Source organism: Pongo abelii, chromosome 15 (assembly GCF_028885655.2).
Source record: "Pongo abelii isolate AG06213 chromosome 15, NHGRI_mPonAbe1-v2.0_pri, whole genome shotgun sequence".
Lineage (NCBI taxonomy): Eukaryota > Metazoa > Chordata > Mammalia > Primates > Hominidae > Pongo > Pongo abelii.
Window position 1 is genome coordinate 20755259 of NC_072000.2, and position 26510 is coordinate 20781768.

Sequence of the window (26510 nt, forward strand, 5' to 3'; positions counted from 1 at the left end):
GCTTTGAGGCCTATGCTGGGAAATGAAATCTCTTCACCTAAAAACTAGACAGAAGCATTCTGAGAAACTTCTGTGTGATGAGTGCATTCAACTCACAGACTTGAACGGTCCCTTTGATAGAACAGTTTGGAAACACTCCTTTTGTAGAATCTGCATGTGTTTATTTGGAGTTCTTTGAGGCCTATGCTGGAAAAGGAAATATCTTCATATAAAAACTAGATGGAAGCATTCTCAGAAACTTCTTTGTGATGAGTTCATTCAACTCACAGAGTTGAACCTACCAATTGATAGAGAAGTTTGGAAACACTCTTTTTGTAGAATCTGCAAGTGGATATTTGGAGCCGTTTGAGGCCTATGCTGGAAAAGGACATATCTTCACATAAAAACTGAACAGAAGCATTCTCAGAAACTTCTTTGTGTTGAGTGCATTCAACTCACAGACTTGAACTTACCTATAGAAAGAGCAGTTCTGAAACACTCTTTTGGTAAAATCTGCGAAGGGTTATTTGGAGCACTTCGAGGCCTGTGCTGGGTTTTGGAATATCTTCACCTAAAAACTACAGAGAAGCATTCTCAGAAAGTTCTTCATGATGCATTCATTCAACTCACAGAGTTGAACCTTCCTTTTGATAGAACAGTTTTGAAACACTCTTTTTGTAGAATCTGCAAGAGGATATTTGGAGCATTTCGAGGCCTATGCTGGAAAAGGAAATATCTTCACATAAAAACTAGACAGAAGCATTCTCAGAAACTTCTGTGTGATGAGTGCATTCAACTCACAGACTTGAACGTTCCTCTCGAAAGAGCAGTTTTGAAACACTCCTTTTGTAGAATCTGCAAGTGTTTATTTGGAGCGGTTTGAGGCCTATGTTGGAAAAGGAAATATCTTCACATAAAAACTAGAGAGAAGCATTCTCAGAAACTTCTTTGTGATGAGTGCATTCTACTCACAGTGTTGAAGCTTGCTTTTGATAGAGCAGTTTTGAAACACTCTTTTTGTAGAATCTGCAAGTGGATATTTGGAGCCCTTTGAGGCCTATGCTGGAAAAGGAAATGTCCTCACATAAAAACTAGACAGAAGCATTCCAGGAAACTTCTGTATGATAAGTGCATTCAACTCACAGACTTGAACGTTCCTTTTGATAGAACTCTTTTGAAACACTCCTTTTGTAGAATTTGCAAGTGTTTATTTGGAGCGCTTTGAGGCCTAAGCTGGAAAAGGAAATATCTTCACCTAAGAACTAGACAGAAGCATTCTCGGAAACTTCTTTCTGATGAGTGCATTCAACACACAGACTTGAACCTTGCTTTTGAAAGAGCAGCTTTGAAACACACTTTTCGTAGAATCTGCAAGTGGATATTTGGAGCGCTTTGAGGCCCTTGCTGGGAAATGAAATCTCTTCACCTAAAAACTAGACAGAAGCATTCTGAGAAACTTCTGTGTGATGAGTGCATTCAACTCACAGACTTGAACGGTCCCTTTGATAGAACAGTTTGGAAACACTCCTTTTGTAGAATCTGCATGTGTTTATTTGGAGTTCTTTGAGGCCTATGCTGGAAAAGGAAATATCTTCACATAAAAACTGAACAGAAGCATTCTCAGAAACTTCTTTGTGTTGAGTGCATTCAACTCACAGACTTGAACTTACCTATAGAAAGAGCAGTTCTGAAACACTCTTTTGGTAAAATCTGCAAGGGGTTATTTGGAGCACTTCGAGGCCTGTGCTGGGTTTTGGAATATCTTCACCTAAAAACTACAGAGAAGCATTCTCAGAAAGTTCTTCATGATGCATTCATTCAACTCACAGAGTTGAACCTTCCTTTTGATAGAACAGTTTTGAAACACTCTTTTTGTAGAATCTGCAAGAGGATATTTGGAGCGTTTTGAGGCCTATGCTGGAAAAGGAAATATCTTCACATAAAAACTAGACAGAAGCATTCTCAGAAACTTCTGTGTGATGAGTGCATTCAACTCACAGACTTGAACGTTCCTCTCGAAAGAGCAGTTTTGAAACACTCCTTTTGTAGAATCTGCAAGTGTTTATTTGGAGCACTTTGAGGCCTATGTTGGAAAAGGAAATATCTTCACATAAAAACTAGACAGAAGCATTCTCAGAAACTTCTTTGTGATGAGTGCATTCTACTCACAGTGTTGAAGCTTGCTTTTGATAGAGCAGTTTTGAAACACTCTTTTTGTAGAATCTGCAAGTGGATATTTGGAGCGCTTTGAGGCCTATGCTGGAAAAGGAAATGTCTTCACATAAAAACTAGACAGAAGCATTCCAGGAAACTTCTGTATGATAAGTGTATTCAACTCACAGACTTGAACGTTCCTTTTGATAGAAGTCTTTTGAAACACTCCTTTTGTAGAATTTGCAAGTGTTTATTTGGAGCGCTTTGAGGCCTAAGCTGGAAAAGGAAATATCTTCACCTAAGAACTAGACAGAAGCATTCTCAGAAACTTCTTTCTGATGAGTGCATTCATCTCACACACTTGGACTTACCTATAGAAAGAGCAGTTTTGAGACACTCCTTTTGTAGAATCTGCAAGGGTTTATTTGGAGCACTTTGAGGCCTATGTTGGAAAAGGAAATATCTTCATATAGAAACTAGACGGAAGCATTCTCAGAAACTTCTTTGTGATGAGTGCATTCTACTCACAGACTTGAAAGGTCCCTTTGAAAGAACAGTTTGGAAACACTCCTTTTTTAGAATCTGCATGTGTTTATTTGGAGTTCTTTGAGGCCTATGCTGGAAAAGGAAATATCTTCATATAAAAACTAGATGGAAGCATTCTCAGAAACTTCTTTGTGATGAGTTCATTCAACTCACAGAGTTGAACCTACCAATTGATAGAGAAGTTTGGAAACACTCTTTTTGTAGAATCTGCAAGTGGATATTTGGAGCCGTTTGAGGCCTAGGCTGGAAAAGGAAATATCTTCACATAAAAACTGAACAGAAGCATTCTCAGAAACTTCTTTGTGTTGAGTGCATTCAACTCACAGACTTGAACTTACCTGTAGAAAGAGCAGTTCTGAAACACTCTTTTGGTAAAATCTGCAAGGGGTTATTTGGAGCACTTCGAGGCCTGTGCTGGGTTTTGGAATATCTTCACCTAAAAACTACAGAGAAGCATTCTCAGAAAGTTCTTCATGATGCATTCATTCAACTCACAGAGTTGAACCTTCCTTTTGATAGAACAGTTTTGAAACACTCTTTTTGTAGAATCTGCAAGAGGATATTTGGAGCGTTTTGAGGCCTATGCTGGAAAAGGAAATATCTTCACATAAAAACTAGACAGAAGCATTCTCAGAAACTTCTGTGTGATGAGTGCATTCAACTCACAGACTTGAACGTTCCTCTCAAAAGAGCAGTTTTGAAACACTCCTTTTGTAGAATCTGCAAGTGTTTATTTGGAGCGCTTTGAGGCCTATGTTGGAAAAGGAAATATCTTCACATAAAAACTAGACAGAAGCATTCTCAGAAACTTCTTTGTGATGAGTGCATTCTACTCACAGTGTTGAAGCTTGCTTTTGATAGAGTAGTTTTGAAACACTCTTTTTGTAGAATCTGCAAGTGGATATTTGGAGCGCTTTGAGGCCTATGCTGGAAAAGGAAATGTCTTCACATAAAAACTAGACAGAAACATTCCAGGAAACTTCTGTATGATAAGTGCATTCAACTCACAGACTTGAACATTCCTTTTGATAGAACTCTTTTGAAACACTCCTTTTGTAGAATTTGCAAGTGTTTATTTGGAGCGCTTTGAGGCCTAAGCTGGAAAAGGAAATATCTTCACCTAAGAAGTAGACAGAAGCGTTCTCAGAAACTTCTTTCTCATGAGTGCATTCAACTCACAGACTTGAACGTTCCCTTTGATAGAACAGTTTGGAAACACTCTTTTTGTAGAATCTGCAAGTGGATACTTGGAGCCGTTTGAGGCCTGTGCTGGAAAAGGAAATATCTTTACATAAAAACTGAACAGAAGCATTCTCAGAAACTTCTTTGTGTTGAGTGCATTCAACTCACAGACTTGAACTTACCTATAGAAAGAGCAGTTTTGAAACACTGTTTTGGTAAAATCTGCAGGTGGTTATTTGGAGCACTTAAAGGCCTTTCCTGGGTTTTGGAATATCTTCACCTAAAAACTACAGAGAAGCATTCTCAGAAAGTTCTTCATGATGCATCCATTCAACTCACAGAGTTGAACCTTCCTTTTGATAGAATAGTTTTGAAACACTCTTTTTGTAGAATCTGCAAGAGGATATTTGGAGCCTTTTGAGGCCTATGCTGGAAAAGGAAATATCTTCACATAAAAACTAGACAGAAGCATTCTCAGAAACTTCTGTGTGATGAGTGCATTCAACTCACAGACTTGAACGTTCCTCTCAAAAGAGCAGTTTAGAAACACTCCTTTTGTAGAATCTGCAAGTGTTTATTTGGAGCGCTTTGAGGCCTATGTTGGAAAAGGAAATATCTTCACATAAAAACTAGACAGAAGCATTCTCAGAAACTTCTTTGTGATGAGTGCATTCTACTCACAGTGTTGAAGCTTGCTTTTGATAGAGCAGTTTTGAAACACTCTTTTTGTAGAATCTGCAAGTGGATATTTGGAGCGCTTTGAGGCCTATGCTGGAAAAGGAAATGTCTTCACATAAAAACTAGACAGAAACATTCCAGGAAACTTCTGTATGATAAGTGCATTCAACTCACAGACTTGAACGTTCCTTTTGATAGAACTCTTTTGAAACACTCCTTTTGTAGAATTTGCAAGTGTTTATTTGGAGCGCTTTGAGGCCTAAGCTGGAAAAGGAAATATCTTCACGTAAGAACTAGACAGAAGCATTCTCAGAAACTTCTTTGTGATGAGTGCATTCTACTCACAGTGTTGAAGGTTGCTTTTGATAGAGCAGTTTTGAAACACTCTTTTTGTAGAATCTGCAAGTGGATATTTGGAGCGCTTTGAGGCCTATGCTGGAAAAGGAAATGTCTTCACATAAAAACTAGACAGAAACATTCCAGGAAACTTCTGTATGATAAGTGCATTCAACTCACAGACTTGAACATTTCTTTTGATAGAAGTCTTTTGAAACACTACTTTTGTAGAATTCGCAAGTGTTTATTTGGAGCGCTTTGAGGCCTAAGCTGGAAAAGGAAATATCTTCACCTAAGAACTAGACAGAAGCATTCTCAGAAACTTCTTTCTGTTGAGTGCATTCAACACACAGACTTGAACCTTGCTTTTGAAAGAGCAGCTTTGAAACACACTTTTCGTAGCATCTGCAAGTGGATATTTGGAGCGCTTTGAGGCCTATGCTGGGAAATGAAATCTCTTCACCTAAAAACTAGACAGAAGCATTCTCAGAAACTTCTGTGTGATGAGTGCATTCATCTCACAGACTTGGACTTACCTATAGAAAGAGCAGTTTTGAGACACTCCTTTTGTAGAATCTGCAAGGGTTTATTTGGAGCACTTTGAGGCCTATGTTGGAAAAGGAAATATCTTCATATAGAAACTAGACGGAGGCATTCTCAGAAACTTCTTTGTGATGAGTGCATTCAACTCACAGACTTGAAGCTTCCTTTTGAAAGAGCAGCTTTGAAACACACTTTTCGTAGAATCTGCAACTGGATATTTGGAGTGCTTTGAGGCCTATGCTGGGAAATGAAATCTCTTCACCTAAAAACTAGACAGAAGCATTCTGAGAAAGTTCTGTGTGATGAGTGCATTCAACTCACAGAGTTGAACGTTCCATTTGATAGAACAGTTTGGAAACACTCCTTTTGTAGAATCTGCATGTGTTTATTTGGAGTTCTTTGAGGCCTATGCTGGAAAAGGAAATATCTTCATATAAAAACTAGATGGAAGCATTCTCAGAAACTTCTTTGTGATGAGTTCATTCAACTCACAGAGTTGAACCTACCAATTGATAGAGAAGTTTGGAAACACTCTTTTTGTAGAATCTGCAAGTGGATATTTGGAGCCGTTTGAGGCCTATGCTGGAAAAGGAAATATCTTCACATAAAAACTGAACAGAAGCATTCTCAGAAACTTCTTTGTGTTGAGTGCATTCAACTCACAGACTTGAACTTACCTATAGAAAGAGCAGTTCTGAAACACTCTTTTGGTAAAATCTGCAAGGGGTTATTTGGAGCACTTCGAGGCCTGTGCTGGGTTTTGGAATATCTTCACCTAAAAACTACAGAGAAGCATTCTCAGAAAGTTCTTCATGATGCATTCATTCAACTCACAGAGTTGAACCTTCCTTTTGATAGAACAGTTTTGAAACACTCTTTTTGTAGAATCTGCAAGAGGATATTTGGAGCGTTTTGAGGCCTATGCTGGAAAAGGAAATATCTTCACATAAAAACTAGACAGAAGCATTCTCAGAAACTTCTGTGCGATGAGTGCATTCAACTCACAGACTTGAACGTTCCTCTCGAAAGAGCAGTTTTGAAACACTCCTTTTGTAGAATCTGCAAGTGTTTATTTGGAGCGCTTTGAGGCCTATGTTGGAAAAGGAAATATCTTCACATAAAAACTAGACAGAAGCATTCTCAGAAACTTCTTTGTGATGAGTGCATTCTACTCACAGTGTTGAAGCTTGCTTTTGATAGAGCAGTTTTGAAACACTCTTTTTGTAGAATCTGCAAGTGGATATTTGGAGCGCTTTGAGGCCTATGCTGGAAAAGGAAATGTCTTCACATAAAAACTAGACAGAAGCATTCCAGGAAACTTCTGTATGATAAGTGCATTCAACTCACAGACTTGAACATTTCTTTTGATAGAAGTCTTTTGAAACACTCCTTTTGTAGAATTTGCAAGTGTTTATTTGGAGCGCTTTGAGGCCTAAGCTGGAAAAGGAAATATCTTCACCTAAGAACTAGACAGAAGCATTCTCAGAAACTTCTTTCTGTTGAGTGCATTCAACACACAGACTTGAACCTTGCTTTTGAAAGAGCAGCTTTGAAACACACTTTTCGTAGCATCTGCAAGTGAATATTTGGAGCGCTTTGAGGCCTATGCTGGGAAATGAAATCTCTTCACCTAAAAACTAGACAGAAGCATTCTGAGAAACTTCTGTGTGATGAGTGCATTCATCTCACAGACTTGGACTTACCTATAGAAAGAGCAGTTTTGAGACACTCCTTTTGTAGAATCTGCAAGGGTTTATTTGGAGCACTTTGAGGCCTAAGTTGGAAAAGGAAATATCTTCATATAGAAACTAGACGGAGGCATTCTCAGAAACTTCTTTGTGATGAGTGCATTCAACTCACAGACTTGAAGCTTCCTTTTGAAAGAGCAGCTTTGAAACACACTTTTCGTAGAATCTGCAAGTGGATATTTGGAGCGCTTTGAGGCCTATGCTGGGAAATGAAATCTCTTCACCTAAAAACTAGACAGAAGCATTCTGAGAAAGTTCTGTGTGATGAGTGCATTCAACTCACAGAGTTGAACGTTCCATTTGATAGAACAGTTTGGAAACACTCCTTTTGTAGAATCTGCATGTGTTTATTTGGAGTTCTTTGAGGCCTATGCTGGAAAAGGAAATATCTTCATATAAAAACTAGATGGAAGCATTCTCAGAAACTTCTTTGTGATGAGTTCATTCAACTCACAGAGTTGAACCTACCAATTGATAGAGAAGTTTGGAAACACTCTTTTTGTAGAATCTGCAAGTGGATATTTGGAGCCGTTTGAGGCCTATGCTGGAAAAGGAAATATCTTCACATAAAAACTGAACAGAAGCATTCTCAGAAACTTCTTTGTGTTGAGTGCATTCAACTCACAGACTTGAACTTACCTATAGAAAGAGCAGTTCTGAAACACTCTTTTGGTAAAATCTGCAAGGGGTTATTTGGAGCACTTCGAGGCCTGTGCTGGGTTTTGGAATATCTTCACCTAAAAACTACAGAGAAGCATTCTCAGAAAGTTCTTCATGATGCATTCATTCAACTCACAGAGTTGAACCTTCCTTTTGATAGAACAGTTTTGAAACACTCTTTTTGTAGAATCTGCAAGAGGATATTTGGAGCGTTTTGAGGCCTCTGCTGGAAAAGGAAATATTTTCACATAAAAACTAGACAGAAGCATTCTCAGAAACTTCTGTGTGATGAGTGCATTCAACTCACCGACTTGAACGTTCCTCTCGAAAGAGCAGTTTTGAAACACTCCTTTTGTAGAATCTGCAAGTGTTTATTTGGAGCGCTTTGAGGCCTATGTTGGAAAAGGAAATATGTTCACATAAAAACTAGACAGAAGCATTCTCAGAAACTTCTTTGTGATGAGTGCATTCTACTCACAGTGTTGAAGCTTGCTTTTGATAGAGCAGTTTTGAAACACTCTTTTTGTAGAATCTGCAAGTGGATATTTGGAGCGCTTTGAGGCCTATGCTGGAAAAGGAAATGTCTTCACATAAAAACTAGACAGAAGCATTCCAGGAAACTTCTGTATGATAAGTGCATTCAACTCACAGACTTGAACGTTCCTTTTGATAGAACTCTTTTGAAACACTCCTTTTGTAGAATTTGCAAGTGTTTATTTGGAGCGCTTTGAGGCCTAAGCTGGAAAAGGAAATATCTTCACCTAAGAACTAGACAGAAGCATTCTCAGAAACTTCTTTGTGATGAGTGCATTCTACTCACAGTGTTGAAGCTTGCTTTTGATAGAGCAGTTTTGAAACACTCTTTTTGTAGAATCTGCAAGTGGATATTTGGAGCGCTTTGAGGCCTATGCTGGAAAAGGAAATGTCTTCACATAAAAACTAGACAGAAGCATTCCAGGAAACTTCTGTATGATAAGTGCATTCAACTCACAGACTTGAACGTTCCTTTTGATAGAACTCTTTTGAAACACTCCTTTTGTAGAATTTGCAAGTGTTTATTTGGAGCGCTTTGAGGCCTAAGCTGGAAAAGGAAATATCTTCACCTAAGAACTAGACAGAAGCATTCTCAGAAACTTCTTTCTGATGAGTGCATTCAACACACAGACTTGAACCTTGCTTTTGAAAGAGCAGCTTTGAAACACACTTTTCGTAGAATCTCCAAGTGGATATTTGGAGCGCTTTGAGGCCTATGCTGGGAAATGAAATCTCTTCACCTAAAAACTAGACAGAAGCATTCTGAGAAACTTCTGTGTGATGAGTGCATTCAACTCACAGACTTGAACGTTCCCTTTGATAGAACAGTTTGGAAACACTCCTTTTGTAGAATCTGCATGTGTTTATTTGGAGTTCTTTGAGGCCTATGCTGGAAAAGGAAATATCTTCATATAAAAACTAGATGGAAGCATTCTCAGAAACTTCTTTGTGATGAGTTCATTCAACTCACAGAGTTGAACCTACCAATTGATAGAGAAGTTTGGAAACACTCTTTTTGTAGAATCTGCAAGTGGATATTTGGAGCCGTTTGAGGCCTATGCTGGAAAAGGAAATATCTTCACATAAAAACTGAACAGAAGCATTCTCAGAAACTTCTTTGTGTTGAGTGCATTCAACTCACAGACTTGAACTTACCTATAGAAAGAGCAGTTCTGAAACACTCTTTTGGTAAAATCTGCAAGGGGTTATTTGGAGCACTTCGAGGCCTGTGCTGGGTTTTGGAATATCTTCACCTAAAAACTACAGAGAAGCATTCTCAGAAAGTTCTTCGTGATGCATTCATTCAACTCACAGAGTTGAACCTTCCTTTTGATAGAACAGTTTTGAAACACTCTTTTTGTAGAATCTGTAAGAGGATATTTGGAGCGTTTTGAGGCCTATGCTGGAAAAGGAAATATCTTCACATAAAAACTAGACAGAAGCATTCTCAGAAACTTCTGTGTGATGAGTGCATTCAACTCACAGACTTGAACGTTCCTCTCGAAAGAGCAGTTTTGAAACACTCCTTTTGTAGAATCTGCAAGTGTTTATTTGGAGCGCTTTGAGGCCTATGTTGGAAAAGGAAATATCTTCACATAAAAACTAGACAGAAGCATTCTCAGAAACTTCTTTGTGATGAGTGCATTCTACTGACAGTGTTGAAGCTTGCTTTTGATAGAGCAGTTTTGAAACACTCTTTTTGTAGAATCTGCAAGTGGATATTTGGAGCGCTTTGAGGCCTATGCTGGAAAAGGAAATGTCTTCACATAAAAACTAGACAGAAGCATTCCAGGAAACTTCTGTATGATAAGTGCATTCAACTCACAGACTTGAACATTCCTTTTGATAGAACTCTTTTGAAACACTCCTTTTGTAGAATTTGCAAGTGTTTATTTGGAGCGCTTTGAGGCCTAAGCTGAAAAAGGAAATATCTTCACCTAAGAACTAGACAGAAGCATTCTCAGAAACTTCTTTCTGATGAGTGCATTCAACACACAGACTTGAACCTTGCTTTTGAAAGAGCAGCTTTGAGACACACTTTTCGTAGAATCTGCAAGTGGATATTTGGAGCGCTTTGAGGCCTATGCTGGGAAATGAAATCTCTTCACCTAAAAACTAGACAGAAGCATTCTGAGAAACTTCTGTGTGATGAGTGCATTCAACTCACAGACTTGAACGGTCCCTTTGATAGAACAGTTTGGAAACACTCCTTTTGTAGAATCTGCATGTGTTTATTTGGAGTTCTTTGAGGCCTATGCTGGAAAAGGAAATATCTTCATATAAAAACTAGATGGAAGCATTCTCAGAAACTTCTTTGTGATGAGTTCATTCAACTCACAGAGTTGAACCTACCAATTGATAGAGAAGTTTGGAAACACTCTTTTTGTAGAATCTGCAAGTGGATATTTGGAGCCGTTTGAGGCCTATGCTGGAAAAGGAAATATCTTCACATAAAAACTGAACAGAAGCATTCTCAGAAACTTCTTTGTGTTGAGTGCATTCAACTCACAGACTTGAACTTACCTATAGAAAGAGCAGTTCTGAAACACTCTTTTGGTAAAATCGGCAAGGGGTTATTTGGAGCACTTCGAGGCCTGTGCTGGGTTTTGGAATATCTTCACCTAAAAACTACAGAGAAGCATTCTCAGAAAGTTCTTCATGATGCATTCATTCAACTCACAGAGTTGAACCTTCCTTTTGTTAGAACAGTTTAGAAACACTCTTTTTGTAGAATCTGCAAGAGGATATTTGGAGCGTTTTGAGGCCTATGCTGGAAAAGGAAATATCTTCACATAAAAACTAGACAGAAGCATTCTCAGAAACTTCTGTGTGATGAGTGCATTCAACTCACAGACTTGAACGTTCCTCTCGAAAGAGCAGTTTTGAAACACTCCTTTTGTAGAATCTGCAAGTGTTTATTTGGAGCGCTTTGAGGCCTATGTTGGAAAAGGAAATATCTTCACATAAAAACTAGACAGAAGCATTCTCAGAAACTTCTTTGTGATGAGTGCATTCTACTCACAGTGTTGAAGCTTGCTTTTGATAGAGTAGTTTTGAAACACTCTTTTTGTAGAATCTGCAAGTGGATATTTGGAGCGCTTTGAGGCCTATGCTGGAAAAGGAAATGTCTTCACATAAAAACTAGACAGAAGCATTCCAGGAAACTTCTGTATGATAAGTGCATTCAACTCACAGACTTGAACGTTCCTTTTGATAGAACTCTTTTGAAACACTCCTTTTGTAGAATTTGCAAGTGTTTATTTGGAGCGCTTTGAGGCCTAAGCTGGAAAAGGAAATATCTTCACCTAAGAACTAGACAGAAGCATTCTCAGAAACTTCTTTCTGATGAGTGCATTCAACACACAGACTTGAACCTTGCTTTTGAAAGAGCAGCTTTGAAACACACTTTTCGTAGAATCTGCAAGTGGATATTTGGAGCGCTTTGAGGCCTATGCTGGGAAATGAAATCTCTTCATATAAAAACTAGACAGAAGCATTCTGAGAAACTTCTGTGTGATGAGTGCATTCAACTCACAGACTTGAACGTTCCCTTTGATAGAGCAGTTTGGAAACACTCCTTTTGTAGAATCTGCATGTGTTTATTTGGAGTTCTTTGAGGCCTATGCTGGAAAAGGAAATATCTTCATATAAAAACTAGATGGAAGCATTCTCAGAAACTTCTTTGTGATGAGTTCATTCAACTCACAGAGTTGAACCTACCAATTGATAGAGAAGTTTGGAAACACTCTTTTTGTAGAATCTGCAAGTGTATATATGGAGCCGTTTGAGGCCTATGCTGGAAAAGGAAATATCTTCACATAAAAACTGAACAGAAGCATTCTCAGAAACTTCTTTGTGTTGAGTGCATTCAACTCACAGACTTGAACTTACCTATAGAAAGAGCAGTTCTGAAACACTCTTTTGGTAAAATCTGCAAGGGGTTATTTGGAGCACTTCGAGGCCTGTGCTGGGTTTTGGAATATCTTCACCTAAAAACAACAGAGAAGCATTCTCAGAAATTTCTTCATGATGCATTCATTCAACTCACAGAGTTGAACCTTCCTTTTGATAGAACAGTTTTGAAACACTCTTTTTGTAGAATCTGCAAGAGGATATTTGGAGCGTTTTGAGGCCTATGCTGGAAAAGGAAATATCTTCACATAAAAACTAGACAGAAGCATTCTCAGAAACTTCTTTGTGATGAGTGCATTCTACTCACAGTGTTGAAGCTTGCTTTTGATAGAGCAATTTGGAAACACTCTTTTTGTAGAATCTGCAAGTGGATATTTGGAGCGCTTTGAGGCCTATGCTGGAAAAGGAAATGTCTTCACATAAAAACTAGACAGAAGCATTCCAGGAAACTTCTGTATGATCAGTGCATTCAACTCACAGACTTGAACGTTCCTTTTGATAGAACTCTTTTGATACACTCCTTTTGTAGAATTTGCAAGTGTTTATTTGGAGCGCTTTGAGGCCTAAGCTGGAAAAGGAAATATCTTCACCTAAGAACTAGACAGAAGCATTCTCAGAAACTTCTTTCTGATGAGTGCATTCAACACACAGACTTGAACCTTGCTTTTGAAAGAGCAGCTTTGAAACACACTTTTCGTAGAATCTGCAAGTGGATATTTGGAGCGCTTTGAGGCCTATGCTGGGAAATGAAATCTCTTCACCTAAAAACTAGACAGAAGCATTCTGAGAAACTTCTGTGTGATGAGTGCATTCAACTCACAGACTTGAACGTTCCCTTTGATAGAACAGTTTGGAAACACTCCTTTTGTAGAATCTGCATGTGTTTATTTGGAGTTCTTTGAGGCCTATGCTGGAAAAGGAAATATCTTCATATAAAAACTAGATGGAAGCATTCTCAGAAACTTCTTTGTGATGAGTTCATTCAACTCACAGAGTTGAACCTACCAATTGATAGAGAAGTTTGGAAACACTCTTTTTGTAGAATCTGCAAGTGGATATTTGGAGCCGTTTGAGGCCTATGCTGGAAAAGGAAATATCTTCACATAAAAACTGAACAGAAGCATTCTCAGAAACTTCTTTGTGTTGAGTGCATTCAACTCACAGACTTGAACTTACCTATAGAAAGAGCAGTTCTGAAACACTCTTTTGGTAAAATCTGCAAGGGGTTATTTGGAGCACTTCGAGGCCTGTGCTGGGTTTTGGAATATCTTCACCTAAAAACTACAGAGAAGCATTCTCAGAAAGTTCTTCATGATGCATTCATTCAACTCACAGAGTTGAACCTTCCTTTTGATAGAACAGTTTTGAAACACTCTTTTTGTAGAATCTGCAAGAGGATATTTGGAGCGTTTTGAGGCCTATACTGGAAAAGGAAATATCTTCACATAAAAACTAGACAGAAGCATTCTCAGAAACTTCTGTGTGATGAGTGCATTCAACTCACAGACTTGAACGTTCCTCTCGAAAGAGCAGTTTTGAAACACTCCTTTTGTAGAATCTGCAAGTGTTTATTTGGAGCGCTTTGAGGCCTATGTTGGAAAAGGAAATATCTTCACATAAAAACTAGACAGAAGCATTCTCAGAAACTTCTTTGTGATGAGTGCATTCTACTCACAGTGTTGAAGCTTGCTTTTGATAGAGCAGTTTTGAAACACTCTTTTTGTAGAATCTGCAAGTGGATATTTGGAGCGCTTTGAGGCCTATGCTGGAAAAGGAAATGTCTTCACATAAAAACTGAACAGAAGCATTCTCAGAAACTTCTTTGTGATGAGTGCATTCTACTCACAGACTTGAACTTACCTATAGAAAGAGCAGTTCTGAAACACTCTTTTGGTAAAATCGGCAAGGGGTTATTTGGAGCACTTCGAGGCCTGTGCTGGGTTTTGGAATATCTTCACCTAAAAACTACAGAGAAGCATTCTCAGAAAGTTCTTCATGATGCATTCATTCAACTCACAGAGTTGAACCTTCCTTTTGTTAGAACAGTTTTGAAACACTCTTTTTGTAGAATCTGCAAGAGGATATTTGGAGCGTTTTGAGGCCTATGCTGGAAAAGGAAATATCTTCACATAAAAACTAGACAGAAGCATTCTCAGAAACTTCTGTGTGATGAGTGCATTCAACTCACAGACTTGAACGTTCCTCTCGAAAGAGCAGTTTTGAAACACTCCTTTTGTAGAATCTGCAAGTGTTTATTTGGAGCGCTTTGAGGCCTATGTTGGAAAAGGAAATATCTTCACATAAAAACTAGACAGAAGCATTCTCAGAAACTTCTTTGTGATGAGTGCATTCTACTCACAGTGTTGAAGCTTGCTTTTGATAGAGCAGTTTTGAAACACTCTTTTTGTAGAATCTGCAAGTGGATATTTGGAGCGCTTTGAGGCCTATGCTGGAAAAGGAAATGTCTTCACATAAAAACTAGACAGAAGCATTCCAGGAAACTTCTGTATGATAAGTGCATTCAACTCACAGACTTGAACATTCCTTTTGATAGAACTCTTTTGAAACACTCCTTTTGTAGAATTTGCAAGTGTTTATTTGGAGCGCTTTGAGGCCTAAGCTGGAAAAGGAAATATCTTCACCTAAGAACTAGACAGAAGCATTCTCAGAAACTTCTTTCTGATGAGTGCATTCAACACACAGACTTGAACCTTGCTTTTGAAAGAGCAGCTTTGAAACACACTTTTCGTAGAATCTGCAAGTGGATATTTGGAGCGCTTTGAGGCCTATGCTGGGAAATGAAATCTCTTCACCTAAAAACTAGACAGAAGCATTCTGAGAAACTTCTGTGTGATGAGTGCATTCAACTCACAGACTTGAACGTTCCCTTTGATAGAGCAGTTTGGAAACACTCCTTTTGTAGAATCTGCATGTGTTTATTTGGAGTTCTTTGAGGCCTATGCTGGAAAAGGAAATATCTTCATATAAAAACTAGATGGAAGCATTCTCAGAAACTTCTTTGTGATGAGTTCATTCAACTCACAGAGTTGAACCTACCAATTGATAGAGAAGTTTGGAAACACTCTTTTTGTAGAATCTGCAAGTGTATATATGGAGCCGTTTGAGGCCTATGCTGGAAAAGGAAATATCTTCACATAAAAACTGAACAGAAGCATTCTCAGAAACTTCTTTGTGTTGAGTGCATTCAACTCACAGACTTGAACTTACCTATAGAAAGAGCAGTTCTGAAACACTCTTTTGGTAAAATCTGCAAGGGGTTATTTGGAGCACTTCGAGGCCTGTGCTGGGTTTTGGAATATCTTCACCTAAAAACAACAGAGAAGCATTCTCAGAAATTTCTTCATGATGCATTCATTCAACTCACAGAGTTGAACCTTCCTTTTGATAGAACAGTTTTGAAACACTCTTTTTGTAGAATCTGCAAGAGGATATTTGGAGCGTTTTGAGGCCTCTGCTGGAAAAGGAAATATCTTCACATAAAAACTAGACAGAAGCATTCTCAGAAACTTCTTTGTGATGAGTGCATTCTACTCACAGTGTTGAAGCTTGCTTTTGATAGAGCAATTTGGAAACACTCTTTTTGTAGAATCTGCAAGTGGATATTTGGAGCGCTTTGAGGCCTATGCTGGAAAAGGAAATGTCTTCACATAAAAACTAGACAGAAGCATTCCAGGAAACTTCTGTATGATCAGTGCATTCAACTCACAGACTTGAACGTTCCTTTTGATAGAACTCTTTTGATACACTCCTTTTGTAGAATTTGCAAGTGTTTATTTGGAGCGCTTTGAGGCCTAAGCTGGAAAAGGAAATATCTTCACCTAAGAACTAGACAGAAGCATTCTCAGAAACTTCTTTCTGATGAGTGCATTCAACACACAGACTTGAACCTTGCTTTTGAAAGAGCAGCTTTGAAACACACTTTTCGTAGAATCTGCAAGTGGATATTTGGAGCGCTTTGAGGCCTATGCTGGGAAATGAAATCTCTTCACCTAAAAACTAGACAGAAGCATTCTGAGAAACTTCTGTGTGATGAGTGCATTCAACTCACAGACTTGAACGTTCCCTTTGATAGAACAGTTTGGAAACACTCCTTTTGTAGAATCTGCATGTGTTTATTTGGAGTTCTTTGAGGCCTATGCTGGAAAAGGAAATATCTTCATATAAAAACTAGATGGAAGCATTCTCAGAAACTTCTTTGTGATGAGTTCATTCAACTCACAGAGTTGAACCTACCAATTGATAGAGAAGTTTGGAAACACTCTTTTTGTAGAATCTGCAAGTGGATATTTGGAGCCGTTTGAGGCCTATGCTGGAAAAGGAAATATCTTCACATAAAAACTGAACAGAAGCATTCTCAGAAACTTCTTTGTGTTGAGTGCATTCAACTCACAGACTTGAACTTACCTATAGAAAGAGCAGTTCTGAAACACTCTTTTGGTAAAATCTGCAAGGGGTTATTTGGAGCACTTCGAGGCCTGTGCTGGGTTTTGGAATATCTTCACCTAAAAACTACAGAGAAGCATTCTCAGAAAGTTCTTCATGATGCATTCATTCAACTCACAGAGTTGAACCTTCCTTTTGATAGAACAGTTTTGAAACACTCTTTTTGTAGAATCTGCAAGAGGATATTTGGAGCGTTTTGAGGCCTATACTGGAAAAGGAAATATCTTCACATAAAAACTAGACAGAAGCATTCTCAGAAACTTCTGTGTGATGAGTGCATTCAACTCACAGACTTGAACGTTCCTCTCGAAAGAGCAGTTTTGAAACACTCCTTTTGTAGAATCTGCAAGTGTTTATTTGGAGCGCTTTGAGGCCTATGTTGGAAAAGGAAATATCTTCACATAAAAACTAGACAGAAGCATTCTCAGAAACTTCTTTGTGATGAGTGCATTCTACTCACAGTGTTGAAGCTTGCTTTTGATAGAGCAGTTTTGAAACACTCTTTTTGTAGAATCTGCAAGTGGATATTTGGAGCGCTTTGAGGCCTATGCTGGAAAAGGAAATGTCTTCACATAAAAACTAGACAGAAGCATTCTCAGAAACTTCTTTGTGATGAGTGCATTCTACTCACAGTGTTGAAGCTTGCTTTTGATAGAGCAGTTTTGAAACACTCTTTTTGTAGAATCTGCAAGTGGATATTTGGAGCGCTTTGAGGCCTATGCTGGAAAAGGAAATGTCTTCACATAAAAACTAGACAGAAACATTCCAGGAAACTTCTGTATGATAAGTGCATTCAACTCACAGATTTGAACGTTCCTTTTGATAGAACTCTTTTGAAACACTCCTTTTGTAGAATTTGCAAGTGTTTATTTGGAGCGCTTTGAGGCCTAAGCTGGAAAAGGAAATATCTTCACCTAAGAACTAGACAGAAGCATTCTCAGAAACTTCTTTCTGGTGAGTGCATTCAACACACAGACTTGAACCTTGCTTTTGAAAGAGCAGCTTTGAAACACACTTTTCGTAGAATCTGCAAGTGGATATTTGGAGCGCTTTGAGGCCTATGCTGGGAAATGAAATCTCTTCACCTAAAAACTAGACAGATGCATTCTGAGAAACTTCTGTGTGATGAGTGCATTCAACTCACAGACTTGAACGTTCCCTTTGATAGAGCAGTTTGGAAACACTCCTTTTGTAGAATCTGCATGTGTTTATTTGGAGTTCTTTGAGGCCTATGCTGGAAAAGGATATATCTTCATATAAAAACTAGATGGAAGCATTCTCAGAAACTTCTTTGTGATGAGTTCATTCAACTCACAGAGTTGAACCTACCAATTGATAGAGAAGTTTGGAAACACTCTTTTTGTAGAATCTGCAAGTGGATATTTGGAGCCGTTTGAGGCCTATGCTGGAAAAGGAAATATCTTCACATAAAAACTGAACAGAAGCATTCTCAGAAACTTCTTTGTGTTGAGTGCATTCAACTCACAGACTTGAACTTACCTATAGAAAGAGCAGTTCTGAAACACTCTTTTGGTAAAATCTGCAAGGGGTTATTTGGAGCACTTCGAGGCCTGTGCTGGGTTTTGGAATATCTTCACCTAAAAACTACAGAGAAGCATTCTCAGAAAGTTCTTCATGATGCATTCATTCAACTCACAGAGTTGAACCTTCCTTTTGATAGAACAGTTTTGAAACACTCTTTTTGTAGAATCTGCAAGAGGATATTTGGAGCGTTTTGAGGCCTATGCTGGAAAAGGAAATATCTTCACATAAAAACTAGACAGAAGCATTCTCAGAAACTTCTGTGTGATGAGTGCATTCAACTCACAGACTTGAACGTTCCTCTCGAAAGAGCAGTTTTGAAACACTCCTTTTGTAGAATCTGCAAGTGTTTATTTGGAGCGCTTTGAGGCCTATGTTGGAAAAGGAAATATCTTCACATAAAAACTAGACAGAAGCATTCTCAGAAACTTCTTTGTGATGAGTGCATTCTACTCACAAAGTTGAAGCTTGCTTTTGATAGAGCAGTTTTGAAACACTCTTTTTGTAGAATCTGCAAGTGTTTATTTGGAGCGCTTTGAGGCCTAAGCTGGAAAAGGAAATATCTTCACCTAAGAACTAGACAGAAGCATTCTCAGAAACTTCTTTCTGATGAGTGCATTCAACACACAGACTTGAACCTTGCTTTTGAAAGAGCAGCTTTGAGACACACTTTTCGTAGAATCTGCAAGTGGATATTTGGAGCGCTTTGAGGCCTATGCTGGGAAATGAAATCTCTTCACCTAAAAACTAGACAGAAGCATTCTGAGAAACTTCTGTGTGATGAGTGCATTCAACTCACAGACTTGAACGGTCCCTTTGATAGAACAGTTTGGAAACACTCCTTTTGTAGAATCTGCATGTGTTTATTTGGAGTTCTTTGAGGCCTATGCTGGAAAAGGAAATATCTTCATATAAAAACTAGATGGAAGCATTCTCAGAAACTTCTTTGTGATGAGTTCATTCAACTCACAGAGTTGAACCTACCAATTGATAGAGAAGTTTGGAAACACTCTTTTTGTAGAATCTGCAAGTGGATATTTGGAGCCGTTTGAGGCCTATGCTGGAAAAGGAAATATCTTCACATAAAAACTGAACAGAAGCATTCTCAGAAACTTCTTTGTGTTGAGTGCATTCAACTCACAGACTTGAACTTACCTATAGAAAGAGCAGTTCTGAAACACTCTTTTGGTAAAATCGGCAAGGGGTTATTTGGAGCACTTCGAGGCCTGTGCTGGGTTTTGGAATATCTTCACCTAAAAACTACAGAGAAGCATTCTCAGAAAGTTCTTCATGATGCATTCATTCAACTCACAGAGTTGAACCTTCCTTTTGTTAGAACAGTTTTGAAACACTCTTTTTGTAGAATCTGCAAGAGGATATTTGGAGCGTTTTGAGGCCTATGCTGGAAAAGGAAATATCTTCACATAAAAACTAGACAGAAGCATTCTCAGAAACTTCTGTGTGATGAGTGCATTCAACTCACAGACTTGAACGTTCCTCTCGAAAGAGCAGTTTTGAAACACTCCTTTTGTAGAATCTGCAAGTGTTTATTTGGAGCGCTTTGAGGCCTATGTTGGAAAAGGAAATATCTTCACATAAAAACTAGACAGAAGCATTCTCAGAAACTTCTTTGTGATGAGTGCATTCTACTCACAGTGTTGAAGCTTGCTTTTGATAGAGCAGTTTTGAAACACTCTTTTTGTAGAATCTGCAAGTGGATATTTGGAGCGCTTTGAGGCCTATGCTGGAAAAGGAAATGTCTTCACATAAAAACTAGACAGAAGCATTCCAGGAAACTTCTGTATGATAAGTGCATTCAACTCACAGACTTGAACATTCCTTTTGATAGAACTCTTTTGAAACACTCCTTTTGTAGAATTTGCAAGTGTTTATTTGGAGCGCTTTGAGGCCTAAGCTGGAAAAGGAAATATCTTCACCTAAGAACTAGACAGAAGCATTCTCAGAAACTTCTTTCTGATGAGTGCATTCAACACACAGACTTGAACCTTGCTTTTGAAAGAGCAGCTTTGAAACACACTTTTCGTAGAATCTGCAAGTGGATATTTGGAGCGCTTTGAGGCCTATGCTGGGAAATGAAATCTCTTCACCTAAAAACTAGACAGAAGCATTCTGAGAAACTTCTGTGTGATGAGTGCATTCAACTCACAGACTTGAACGTTCCCTTTGATAGAGCAGTTTGGAAACACTCCTTTTGTAGAATCTGCATGTGTTTATTTGGAGTTCTTTGAGGCCTATGCTGGAAAAGGAAATATCTTCATATAAAAACTAGATGGAAGCATTCTCAGAAACTTCTTTGTGATGAGTTCATTCAACTCACAGAGTTGAACCTACCAATTGATAGAGAAGTTTGGAAACACTCTTTTTGTAGAATCTGCAAGTGTATATATGGAGCCGTTTGAGGCCTATGCTGGAAAAGGAAATATCTTCACATAAAAACTGAACAGAAGCATTCTCAGAAACTTCTTTGTGTTGAGTGCATTCAACTCACAGACTTGAACTTACCTATAGAAAGAGCAGTTCTGAAACACTCTTTTGGTAAAATCTGCAAGGGGTTATTTGGAGCACTTCGAGGCCTGTGCTGGGTTTTGGAATATCTTCACCTAAAAACAACAGAGAAGCATTCTCAGAAATTTCTTCATGATGCATTCATTCAACTCACAGAGTTGAACCTTCCTTTTGATAGAACAGTTTTGAAACACTCTTTTTGTAGAATCTGCAAGAGGATATTTGGAGCGTTTTGAGGCCTATGCTGGAAAAGGAAATATCTTCACATAAAAACTAGACAGAAGCATTCTCAGAAACTTCTTTGTGATGAGTGCATTCTACTCACAGTGTTGAAGCTTGCTTTTGATAGAGCAATTTGGAAACACTCTTTTTGTAGAATCTGCAAGTGGATATTTGGAGCGCTTTGAGGCCTATGCTGGAAAAGGAAATGTCTTCACATAAAAACTAGACAGAAGCATTCCAGGAAACTTCTGTATGATCAGTGCATTCAACTCACAGACTTGAACGTTCCTTTTGATAGAACTCTTTTGATACACTCCTTTTGTAGAATTTGCAAGTGTTTATTTGGAGCGCTTTGAGGCCTAAGCTGGAAAAGGAAATATCTTCACCTAAGAACTAGACAGAAGCATTCTCAGAAACTTCTTTCTGATGAGTGCATTCAACACACAGACTTGAACCTTGCTTTTGAAAGAGCAGCTTTGAAACACACTTTTCGTAGAATCTGCAAGTGGATATTTGGAGCGCTTTGAGGCCTATGCTGGGAAATGAAATCTCTTCACCTAAAAACTAGACAGAAGCATTCTGAGAAACTTCTGTGTGATGAGTGCATTCAACTCACAGACTTGAACGTTCCCTTTGATAGAACAGTTTGGAAACACTCCTTTTGTAGAATCTGCATGTGTTTATTTGGAGTTCTTTGAGGCCTATGCTGGAAAAGGAAATATCTTCATATAAAAACTAGATGGAAGCATTCTCAGAAACTTCTTTGTGATGAGTTCATTCAACTCACAGAGTTGAACCTACCAATTGATAGAGAAGTTTGGAAACACTCTTTTTGTAGAATCTGCAAGTGGATATTTGGAGCCGTTTGAGGCCTATGCTGGAAAAGGAAATATCTTCACATAAAAACTGAACAGAAGCATTCTCAGAAACTTCTTTGTGTTGAGTGCATTCAACTCACAGACTTGAACTTACCTATAGAAAGAGCAGTTCTGAAACACTCTTTTGGTAAAATCTGCAAGGGGTTATTTGGAGCACTTCGAGGCCTGTGCTGGGTTTTGGAATATCTTCACCTAAAAACTACAGAGAAGCATTCTCAGAAAGTTCTTCATGATGCATTCATTCAACTCACAGAGTTGAACCTTCCTTTTGATAGAACAGTTTTGAAACACTCTTTTTGTAGAATCTGCAAGAGGATATTTGGAGCGTTTTGAGGCCTATGCTGGAAAAGGAAATATCTTCACATAAAAACTAGACAGAAGCACTCTCAGAAACTTCTGTGTGATGAGTGCATTCAACTCACAGACTTGAACGTACCTCTCAAAAGAGCAGTTTTGAAACACTCCTTTTGTAGAATCTGCAAGTGTTTATTTGGAGCGCTTTGAGGCCTATGTTGGAAAAGGAAATATCTTCACATAAAAACTAGACAGAAGCATTCTCAGAAACTTCTTTGTGATGAGTGCATTCTACTCACAGTGTTGAAGCTTGCTTTTGATAGAGCAGTTTTGAAACACTCTTTTTGTAGAATCTGCAAGTGGATATTTGGAGCGCTTTGAGGCCTATGCTGGAAAAGGAAATGTCTTCACATAAAAACTAGACAGAAGCATTCCAGGAAACTTCTGTATGATAAGTGCATTCAACTCACAGACTTGAACGTTCCTTTTGATAGAACTCTTTTGAAACACTCCTTTTGTAGAATTTGCAAGTGTTTATTTGGAGCGCTTTGAGGCCTAAGCTGGAAAAGGAAATATCTTCACGTAAGAACTAGACAGAAACATTCTCAGAAACTTCTTTGTGATGAGTGCATTCTACTCACAGTGTTGAAGCTTGCTTTTGATAGAGCAGTTTTGAAACACTCTTTTGGTAGAATCTGCAAGTGGATATTTGGAGCGCTTTGAGGCCTATGCTGGAAAAGGAAATGTCTTCACATAAAAACTAGACAGAAACATTCCAGGAAACTTCTGTATGATAAGTGCATTCAACTCACAGACTTGAACGTTCCTTTTGATAGAACTCTTTTGAAACACTCCTTTTGTAGAATTTGCAAGTGTTTATTTGGAGCGCTTTGAGGCTTAAGCTGTAAAAGGAAATATCTTCACCTAAGAACTAGACAGAAGCATTCTCAGAAACTTCTTTCTGATGAGTGCATTCAACACACAGACTTGAACCTTGCTTTTGAAAGAGCAGCTTTGAAACACACTTTTCGTAGAATCTGCAAGTGGATATTTGGAGCGCTTTGAGGCCTATGCTGGGAAATGAAATCTCTTCACCTAAAAACTAGACAGAAGCATTCTGAGAAACTTCTGTGTGATGAGTGCATTCAACTCACAGACTTGAACGGTCCCTTTGATAGAACAGTTTGGAAACACTCCTTTTGTAGAATCTGCATGTGTTTATTTGGAGTTCTTTGAGGCCTATGCTGGAAAAGGAAATATCTTCATATAAAAACTAGATGGAAGCAATCTCAGAAAATTCTTTGTGATGAGTTCATTCAACTCACAGAGTTGAACCTACCAATTGATTGAGAAGTTTGGAAACACTCTTTTTGTAGAATCTGCAAGTGGATATTTGGAGCCGTTTGAGGCCTATGCTGGAAAAGGAAATATCTTCAGATAAAAACTGAACAGAAGCATTCTCAGAAACTTCTTTGTGTTGAGTGCATTCAACTCACAGACTTGAACTTACCTATAGAAAGAGCAGTTCTGAAACACTCTTTTCGTAAAATCTGCAAGGGGTTATTTGGAGCACTTCGAGGCCTGTGCTGGGTTTTGGAATATCTTCACCTAAAAACTACAGAGAAGCATTCTCAGAAAGTTCTTCATGATGCATTCATTCAACTCACAGAGTTGAACCTTCCTTTTGATAGAACAGTTTTGAAACACTCTTTTTGTAGAATCTGCAAGAGGATATTTGGAGCGTTTTGAGGCCTATGCTGGAAAAGGAAATATCTTCACATAAAAACTAGACAGAAGCATTCTCAGAAACTTCTGTGTGATGAGTGCATTCAACTCACAGACTTGAACGTTCCTCTCGAAAGAGCAGTTTTGAAACACTCCTTTTGTAGAATCTGCAAGTGTTTATTTGGAGCGCTTTGAGGCTTATGTTGGAAAAGGAAATATCTTCACATAAAAACTAGACAGAAGCATTCTCAGAAACTTCTTTGTGATGAGTGCATTCTACTCACAGTGTTGAAGCTTGCTTTTGATAGAGCAGTTTTGAAACACTCTTTTTGTAGAATCTGCAAGTGGATATTTGGAGCGCTTTGAGGCCTATGCTGGAAAAGGAAATGTCTTCACATAAAAACTAGACAGAAGCATTCCAGGAAACTTCTGTATGATAAGTGCATTCAACTCACAGACTTGAACATTCCTTTTGATAGAACTCTTTTGAAACACTCCTTTTGTAGAATTTGCAAGTGTTTATTTGGAGCGCTTTGAGGCCTAAGCTGGAAAAGGAAATATCTTCACCTAAGAACTAGACAGAAGCATTCTCAGAAACTTCTTTCTGATGAGTGCATTCAACACACAGACTTGAACCTTGCTTTTGAGAGAGCAGCTTTGAAACACACTTTTCGTAGAATCTGCAAGTGGATATTTGGAGCGCTTTGAGGCCTATGCTGGGAAATGAAATCTCTTCACCTAAAAACTAGACAGATGCATTCTGAGAAACTTCTGTGTGATGAGTGCATTCAACTCACAGACTTGAACGTTCCCTTTGATAGAGCAGTTTGGAAACACTCCTTTTGTAGAATCTGCATGTGTTTATTTGGAGTTCTTTGAGGCCTATGCTGGAAAAGGATATATCTTCATATAAAAACAAGATGGAAGCATTCTCAGAAACTTCTTTGTGATGAGTTCATTCAACTCACAGAGTTGAACCTACCAATTGATAGAGAAATTTGGAAACACTCTTTTTGTAGAATCTGCAAGTGGATATTTGGAGCCGTTTGAGGCCTATGCTGGAAAAGGAAATATCTTCACATAAAAACTGAACAGAAGCATTCTCAGAAACTTCTTTGTGTTGAGTGCATTCAACTCACAGACTTGAACTTACCTATAGAAAGAGCAGTTCTGAAACACTCTTTTGGTAAAATCTGCAAGGGGTTATTTGGAGCACTTCGAGGCCTGTGCTGGGTTTTGGAATATCTTCACCTAAAAACTACAGAGAAGCATTCTCAGAAAGTTCTTCATGATGCATTCATTCAACTCACAGAGTTGAACCTTCCTTTTGATAGAACAGTTTTGAAACACTCTTTTTGTAGAATCTGCAAGAGGATATTTGGAGCGTTTTGAGGCCTATGCTGGAAAAGGAAATATCTTCACATAAAAACTAGACAGAAGCATTCTCAGAAACTTCTGTGTGATGAGTGCATTCAACTCACAGACTTGAACGTTCCTCTCGAAAGAGCAGTTTTGAAACACTCCTTTTGTAGAATCTGCAAGTGTTTATTTGGAGCGCTTTGAGGCCTATGTTGGAAAAGGAAATATCTTCACATAAAAACTAGACAGAAGCATTCTCAGAAACTTCTTTGTGATGAGTGCATTCTACTCACAGAGTTGAAGCTTGCTTTTGATAGAGCAGTTTTGAAACACTCTTTTTGTAGAATCTGCAAGTGTTTATTTGGAGCGCTTTGAGGCCTAAGCTGGAAAAGGAAATATCTTCACCTAAGAACTAGACAGAAGCATTCTCAGAAACTTCTTTCTGATGAGTGCATTCAACACACAGACTTGAACCTTGCTTTTGAAAGAGCAGCTTTGAGACACACTTTTCGTAGAATCTGCAAGTGGATATTTGGAGCGCTTTGAGGCCTATGCTGGGAAATGAAATCTCTTCACCTAAAAACTAGACAGAAGCATTCTGAGAAACTTCTGTGTGATGAGTGCATTCAACTCACAGACTTGAACGGTCCCTTTGATAGAACAGTTTGGAAACACTCCTTTTGTAGAATCTGCATGTGTTTATTTGGAGTTCTTTGAGGCCTATGCTGGAAAAGGAAATATCTTCATATAAAAACTAGATGGAAGCATTCTCAGAAACTTCTTTGTGATGAGTTCATTCAACTCACAGAGTTGAACCTACCAATTGATAGAGAAGTTTGGAAACACTCTTTTTGTAGAATCTGCAAGTGGATATTTGGAGCCGTTTGAGGCCTATGCTGGAAAAGGAAATATCTTCACATAAAAACTGAACAGAAGCATTCTCAGAAACTTCTTTGTGTTGAGTGCATTCAACTCACAGACTTGAACTTACCTATAGAAAGAGCAGTTCTGAAACACTCTTTTGGTAAAATCGGCAAGGGGTTATTTGGAGCACTTCGAGGCCTGTGCTGGGTTTTGGAATATCTTCACCTAAAAACTACAGAGAAGCATTCTCAGAAAGTTCTTCATGATGCATTCATTCAACTCACAGAGTTGAACCTTCCTTTTGTTAGAACAGTTTTGAAACACTCTTTTTGTAGAATCTGCAAGAGGATATTTGGAGCGTTTT